Genomic DNA, 8426 nt, shown 5'->3' with positions numbered 1-8426 from the left:
AATCAGTTTTGTGGATATACTACTGTTTATTTGTTCATTCACCTACTGAAAGGCATCTTGGTAACTTCCAAGTTTTAGCAAATATGAATAAAACTACAAATATTCATGTGCATATTTTTATATGTACATAAAATTTCAGTTCCTTTGGGTAAAAACCAAGGAGCATGATTTAGGTCTTTCTCGATCTGTATCGTTTTTATTTCCTTTCCCTGTCATATGGCATTAGCTAGAACTTCCAATATGATGTCACAAAAGTATTTGTGACAGAGGACATCCTTACTTTGTTACTGATCTTAATGAGAAAGCATGAGTTCCTTATGTATTACGGTAGCTCTAGGCTTTTTGTGTATCTTCTTTTGAGTTGAGTAAGTTCTCCTCTATTCCTACTGAGTCTTTATCATGAACAGCTATTGGATTTTATCAAATGCTTTTTCTGCATTTATTGATACGGGCATGTGATTTTATTTTTTAGGTTATTGGTGTGATGGTTTATATTCATTCATTTCAAGTGTTGAAATAGACTTGAATATCAGGGATAAACACCACCTGATCATGATTTATAATTCTTAATATACTCAATTTCAATCTTCTTTTGAGGATTTTTATATCTGTCTTCATGAGAGATACTGTTTTATAATTTTTTTCTTTCTAATGTCTTTGATTTTTGTGTGAAGATAATGCTGAACTCATACAATGAGCTAGGAAATATTGCCTTTTTATCCTATGAAAGAGATATAGAGAACAGGTATAATTTTTAAATGTTCATTAGAATTCACTATTGAAACTAGCTAGACCTTGTACTTTCTGTTTTTGAGGGTTATTATTTATTTAATTTCCTTAATAGATAGAGGCCTATTCAGATTGCCTATGTGAGTTTTGCAGGCTATGACTTTTGAGAAATTCCATTTCCTCTAGATTATCAAATTTGGATTGTTCAGAATATTCCCTCATGATTCTTCTATTGTCCATAGGATCTTTATTGGTCCTTCCTCTTTCAACTCTGATATTAGTAATCTGTGCCCTTCATTATTTTCTTAACCTGACTGCTGCCTTATTTGTTTGATATTGATATTTTCAAAGAGCTATATTTTGGTTTTATTGATTTTCTCTATTGATAATCTGTTATCAACTTCACTTATTTCTAGTTTTTTTCCGGCTTCAGATTAATCTGCTTTCCTTTTTTTCTAGTTTCCTAGTTTGCCTTTTTTTTTTTTTTTTTCTAGTTTTCTATTTTGCTCCCTAAAGGGGACACTTAGATTGTTTGGTTTGGATCCTCTTTTCTAATAGATGAATTATATGTTATAAAGTTCTCTCTAAGCAGTGCTTTTGCTGCATTCCACACATTCTGATAAATTATTTTTATTTTCATTTAGTTCCTTCAATTTTAAATTTCTCAGTATTTCTTCTTTGACCATATGTTATTTGGAAATGTGTTGTCTAATCTCATGTGTTTTGGCATATACTAATTATCTTTGTGTTATTAAGTTCTAGTTTAATTATTTTGTGGTTGGAGAGCACATGCTGTTTTCTATAGTTTTAAAATTTTTAAGGTGTGTTCTCTTGCCCAGAACATGGAATATCTTGGTGAATATTTTATGTGAGCTTGAAAAGAATGTGTATTTTTCTCTTGTTGGGTGAAGTAACCTATAGATGTCAATTATATCCAACTGATTGATGGTATTTGATTCAACTACATCTTCACTGGTTTTCTGCCTGCTGGGTCCAGTAATTTCTGATAGATATTGAAATCTCCAACCATGATAGTGAATTCATCTATTTATTTTTGTAATTTTATTTGCTTTTGCCTCCTATAGTGTGAAACTCTTAGGTTAGTTGCATACTTGCTTAAGGATTATTTTGTCATCTTGGAGAATTGATCTCTTTATTATTACCCAACACCCTTCTTCATTCCTGATAGCTTTCCTTTCTTTGAAGCGTACACTGTCTGAAATTAATATAACTATTTTTATTTTCTCTTGATTAGTATTAGCATAGCATATTTTCCTTAATATATTTACTTTTAATCTGTGTTTCTATATTTAAATTTGTTTTTTTGTAAGGAAACATATAGTTGGGTCTTGTTATATTTACCCTGTTAAACTCTTCAAATTGTTAAATTTATACCATTGATTTTCAAATTGAGTATTGATATACATGGACTAATATCTATCTTACTCATTACTGTTTTCCAGTTTTTGCCTTTGTTTTTAGTTTCTATTCAGACTTCCACTTTTTTAAATTACCTTTGTGGTTTTACTTTTATTTTCTTTAAATATTTTTTTATTTGAGAGAAAGAGGAGAGTAAGTATAAGCAAGAGGACAGGCAGAGAGAGAAGCAGGTTTCCCACTGAGCAGGGAACCCAATGTGGGGCTCAATCTCAGAACCCTGGGATGACCTGAGCTGAAGCAGACGCTTAACTGACTGAACCACTCAGATGCCCTGACTTTTGTTGTTTTAAAAGAGAATTCCATATGATTCCATTTAACCTTCTTAGCATAGAAGTTATATTCCTTTAAAAAATAATGATTGCTCTAGAATTTGCAATATATATTTACAGCTGATACAGATCTACTTTCAGATAATTATACTACTTCCAAGGTAGTTTGAATATCTTAACAAAAATATTCTAATTCTCTCCTTTTGTTCCTTCTATCATTGTTCATTTCACTTATATATAAGCATATATAATAAGCATCTTATGTACATAAGCATACATAATAAAATACATTATTGATACTACTTTGAACAAATTGTTTTCTGTTAATTAGTAATAATAAAAATTGTTTTATCCTCATTAACTCTTCAATATTTTTCTTTTGTTTATGCAGATCTGAGTTTTTCACCTATATCATCTTCTTCCTCTCTAAAGGTATTTAAAAAAAATTTCTTAAAGATTTTGAGAGAGAGCCAGGGAGATAGAGCATAAGCAAGGGAAGAGGGAGAGGGAGAGGGAGATGAACAAGCAGACTGCCCAATGAACATGAATCCTGATGCAAGGTTTTATCCTAGGACCCTAAGATCATGACTTGTGCCAAAGTCAGATGCTTACCTAGCCAAGCCTCCTAGGTGGCCTTTAAGATTTTCTTTTAACAGTTCTTTCAAAGTAGGTCAACTAGCAACAAATTTTCTGGATGTTGATTTGAGAAAAAAAATATTATTTTTTAACTCACTTAGGATAATCTTGCAGGGTACAGAATTCTACTTTGGTAGTTTTTCTCTCACCAATTAAAATACTACTACTCTCTTCTTGCTTGCATGATTTCTGGGAATAACTAGGGACAATTACTCTCTTTGCTCTTCTATGTGTAATGTGTTTTCTCCTCTGACTCCTTTTTGGATTTTTTCTTTATCTTAAATTTTCTCAAGTTTGAAAATGATAGCCCTAAGGGTAATATTTTAGGATATGTATTCTGCTTGTTGTTCTCTGAACTTCCTGGATCTATGTCTTGATGCCTGGCATTAATTTGAGGGAATTTCTGTGACTATTGTTTGAAATATTGTATTTGTTCTTTCATCTCTTTTTTTCTAGCATTCCCATTATACATATGTTATACCTTTGTAGTTGTCTTGCTGTCTTTGTTCTTCTCTAAGTCTTCTGTTTGCCTTCTGTTTTCAAAGATTCTATTGATATATCTTCTCACTCAGAAATTCTTCATCAGCTGAATCTTGTCTACTACTATTCCCACGAAAGACATTGTTTGCTTCTATTACAATCCTTTATACTTACACCATTTTTTTAGTTCTTTCTTAGCATCTCTGTGTCTATGCTTACATTACCCATTTGTTCTTATATGTTGTTTATTTTACTCATTAGAGCTGTTAACATATGAATTATAGCTGTTTTAACTTCCCACTCTGATGATTTTGACATCTCTACCAAGTCAGGTTCTGACACTTCCTCTGTTCCTTCATGTTATTTATTTTTCTTCTATTCCTACAGCTTTTACTTTTTCTTGGTAGCTGTGCATGATATACTGGGATATAAAGGAACTTATAAACAGACCTTTAGTAATATGGTGAAGTGTAGGGATATGAAGTCTTTTTTTTAATGAGTCCTATGCCTCTTGACTGTGAACTTGACAAGAGTTTTCCAGGAATTTTCTCCCATCTTACTTGGGGCAGGATGGATAGAACTGACTGGGTATTTACCTTCCCCCAGGACAGTTAAATTTTAACAGTAGTCCAGCATATTACACTCTGGTTAAGTAGTTTACTCTTGGGGCAGGCCTTAAGAATAAAACACGCTGGAGTATTTAGAAATAGTTCTTTTTCTCATTTCCATGCCAGATGCAGAAAGGAATTTTTCTGTGACATGTGCTATGAAAACCTGGTCAAGTTTCTGTAGTGAATTTGACAATATTTTCCACCCATCCTTGACTAGGTCTACTGGTGTTTTTAATTGTAAGATTCATTTGCATTAAGCCTACACCAATTTTTTAATTACATTTTAGTGTTTTGTTTTGTTTTGTTTTCTACAGTACTAGTTGATTCCATGGTTTCTGCTTATGAGTTCTACTGTGGTAAGTTGAGACTTCCTGTACATCCAGTCTGTAAGTATCCAGTTTTCCCTGTGTCCTCTTGTCTCATGAATCCAAGAAGAGTTTATATTCCAGCCTGCTCAGTTTTTACTTGTTTTTCTGGAAAGAGTGATAACCTCTAATTCTTCACATGTGGAAATAATAAGGAATTCTGCTCATTATTTTTTTCAAACTGGGTTGTGTGCTTGTTTTATTTAGTTTTGGATTTTCTTTATATACAATGAATAGATTTCTCTTACTAGACATGCTATTTATAAGTGCCTCATACTTTCTTAAAACATAGGGATTGTCTTTTTGTTAAGAATGAATTTCAAAGATCAAAACTTCTTAATATGGATAAAATTTAATAGTTTTATTTATTTGTGTTATGGAGCATAATTTGGGTACCACATGGAAGATCATTTGTCTTAAGGTCAGGTTAAAAATACTTTCTCTTTTCATCTTCTTTATAGTTTTTGATTTACACTTTAAAATTCATTTCAAGTAATTTTAAATAAGGCAATAAATATGGTTTAAAATGATTTTGTGCATATTTGTATCTAATAGTTTCAGCAGTACATTTTAAAAGACTGTCTTTTCCCAGTGAATTTTCTTTTCTTATGATTTTATTTATTTATTCATGAGAGACACAGAGAGAGAGAGAGAGGCACAGACATAGGCAGAGGGAGTAGAAGGCTCCTTGTGGGAAGCTTGATGCAGGACTCGATCCCAGGACCCCAGAATCATGACTTGAGCCCAAGTCAAATGCTCAACCACTGAGCCATGCAGGTGCCCCTCCACTGAGTTTTCTTTGCAACTTTTAAACACAACTATTTGCCATATATGTGTGGGTCTGTTTCTGGGCTCTCTATTTTGCATTAGTCAGCCAAAATCACATTGTCCTGATTATTATAGTTTAAAACACTTACTGAAGTAGGTAGTATAAATTATCCAACTTGTTTCTTCTTTTCAAAGTTGTTTTGGCTATTATAGACCTTTAAGTTATTTTGCCTATTCCAGATGCTGTGCATTTTCATTCAAATTTTAGAATCAGTTTCTCAATTTCCTCAAAGACAACTGCTGAGATATTGATTAGGATGATATTGTATCCATAGGCTAGGCAAGAAAAAAGGTTTTATTTTTAAAATTTTAAGAGTTCAGATCATGACCACAATATGCCTCTGCATTATTTGGGTCTTTTATATTTCTATAAACAGTGTTTTCTATTTTTTTGGTATGTGGGTCTTGCACATCTTTTATTTGGCTTATCCTTAAGAGGTTTTTACTATTATGTTCTTAAAAATTATATTTAATTTTAATATAATTGTCCTTTGCTAGAAAGAAAATCGCCTCCTCTATATTGATCTTGTATCCTGTAATGTTACTAACCTCACTTACTAGTTCTATGTTCTACTTGATTTTGTGACAAACATGTCATCTGGAAATGGTTGTACTTCATCTTTTAATTTTATCACTTACCTAGGTTTGAATAAGAAAGTACTCTAAAATGTGATTACTTAAAACAGTGATTTATTATTGCTTATAGTTTGCATACTGGTGGAGTGGTTTTTCTATTGGTTTTGCTTGGACCTACCCATGTGACTGAATCAAAATTGACTTTGGATTACAAAGTTTCTATGGACAAGAGTAGACTAAGAAAATGTCTTAGCTGGAAATAAGATTTATTTAGTAGTGAAGAGAAAATAAGTTTAAGACCTCTTGATAGGAGAACCACAGAGAATATTTCTATGTTTATTAGAATATTCATATATTATTTTTCTATATATTTTATTATATTATTTTAAACTAATAACACTCTATTTTTTGAGGATTCTTGCATAATAAATGAGCGTGTTCTGTAGCTCTAAAAATATATGTTGATAAACTAATGAAATATCAGTGGATATTAATGATCCAAGATTAATAAATCTAGGGATATATAGAGATAGCCCAACCTTTTTGTTGACATTGGTTATTCTTTTTTTTCCTACCTAATCAGTCTTGCAGGGTGGTTATTACTTTTATGAATCTTTATTAAGAATTTTTTGGCTTTCTCAATTTTCAGTGCTGTGTTCTATTCCAATGACTTGTGGTCTTTACCTATGCATTTATTCCCTTCACACATTTTTGTTCATTTTGTTCTTTTACTATACTCTTTTAAGAAGGATAAATTTATCTTTTAACAAAAACATTAAAATCACAATTTTTATTTTTAGCACTTAGCAAAATTTCAGATTTTTATGCATTGTCTCTTTAATATAATTTTCTCTAAAGTAGTTCCCAGTGGATTATTAAGAATTGTGTTGTTTAATCTTTAAAATTTGAGTGTGTCTAGATATATTTTGTTATTTCTAATTTGATGTTTTTTAATGTCCAAAAGTATATTCTTTATAACTTCAATCCCTTGGGCTTGATTGAGACTTGTTTTATGGTTCAGAATATGGTCTATCTTTATAAGTATTTCATATACACATGGAAATAATGAATTTCCTGCCATAGTTGAAAATAATGTGCAATAAATTATATGACAGTTAGGCAGTTTCTTACAAAACTAAACATATACTCACCACATGATCTATAATTGTATGCCTGGGTATTGACCTGAAGGATTTGAAAACATGTCCATATAAAAAAAATTGCACAGTAGGGGCACCTGGATGGCACAGTCAGTTAATTGATTCATGGTTTCAACTCAGGTGGTGGTCTTGAAGTCATGGGATGAGCCTCTTTTGGGACTCCACACTCAGCATGGGGTCTGCTTAAGACTCCCTCTCCTTCTACTCTTCCCTGCCTCTCTGTCTCTCTCAAATTAATAAATATTTTTTTTAAATGCACACTAATGTTTATAGTATCTTTATTCATAATTGCCCAAATCTAGAAGCAAGCAGGATGTCATTCAGTAGGTGCACAAATAAATAAACTGATACATCCAGGAAACAGATTATTATTACTTGGCAAAAAGAACTGACCTATCAGGCCATAAAGACACATAGAAATTTAAATGCATATTGCTAAGTAAAAGAAGCCAATCTGTAAAGGTTATATACTGTATGATTTCAACTATATGGCATTCAGGGCAAAATAAAGTATGGAGAATAAAAAGTTCAGTAGTTGATGGGTTGGGGAGAAGATCAGAGAGAAATGAATAAGCAGAGCTCAGAGGATTTTTTTAGGGAAGTAAAAGTACTCTGTATGATGCAATGATGACTATATATCATTATACTTTGCCCCAAACCATAGAATGTAACACTCAAAGATGAACCCTAAAGTACTGGACTAGGTGATTATAATGTGTCATTGTAGATTCACTCTTAGTAAAAATGGACCATTCTAGTGAATGATGTTGATAATGAGGGAAGCTATGCCATGTGTAGGGCAGGGAATGAGTAGGAAATCTCTATTTCTCCCAATTTTGTTATGAAACTAAACCTTCTCTAAGAAAATAAAGTCTTAAAAATAATACATTGAGTCATGATGGTTGGAAGAGTTTCATCCATTTTATACCCTCACATTCTTGAGAGAGAAGTATTAAAATCATAGGGTATGATAGATTTGTCTATTTTTTCCTATTAGTTTGTTGATAAGTGATTAGATTATAGGTATATTTTAAATAGCCAATAGGAATTAGAGTTGCCATTTACTAAGTTGAGATAGAATGCTGTATGATATCTCCTGATATCAATGAATCCAAGAGAAAAAGTGGTTTAGACTACGTTTATGGGTAATACATGTGGAGAATAAAAAAAGTTATTGAAGTTGAAAAGTTAGAGGGATTGGAGTTTGGGAAGAATTAATGAAATTAATTTATTATTACTGTGATGAACTCAAAATTTTCCTTTGAAATATTTATTCATTAGCTTTTTAGTATTTTATTTTATTCATTAACTATCTTTGTAAAAATTTTTTAA

At 31.6% G+C, this 8426-nt stretch overlaps 1 long non-coding RNA gene across 2 annotated transcripts in view; it reads left to right on the top strand.

The window, feature by feature from the left end:
* Positions 1–273: 273 nt before the first annotated feature.
* Positions 274–8426, top strand: part of LOC144293684 (uncharacterized) — a 111417-nt gene continuing 103264 nt past the window's right edge. For both annotated transcript variants that reach the window (XR_013360925.1, XR_013360931.1), the window contains exons 1-3: positions 274–365; positions 2830–2870; positions 4480–4521. This is a non-coding gene — a long non-coding RNA (uncharacterized LOC144293684). The remainder of the gene's footprint in view (positions 366–2829; positions 2871–4479; positions 4522–8426) is intronic.

The sequence above is a fragment of the Canis aureus genome, chromosome 2, assembly GCF_053574225.1.
Source record: "Canis aureus isolate CA01 chromosome 2, VMU_Caureus_v.1.0, whole genome shotgun sequence".
Lineage (NCBI taxonomy): Eukaryota > Metazoa > Chordata > Mammalia > Carnivora > Canidae > Canis > Canis aureus.
This window is presented reverse-complemented; position numbering and strand designations above follow the sequence as displayed.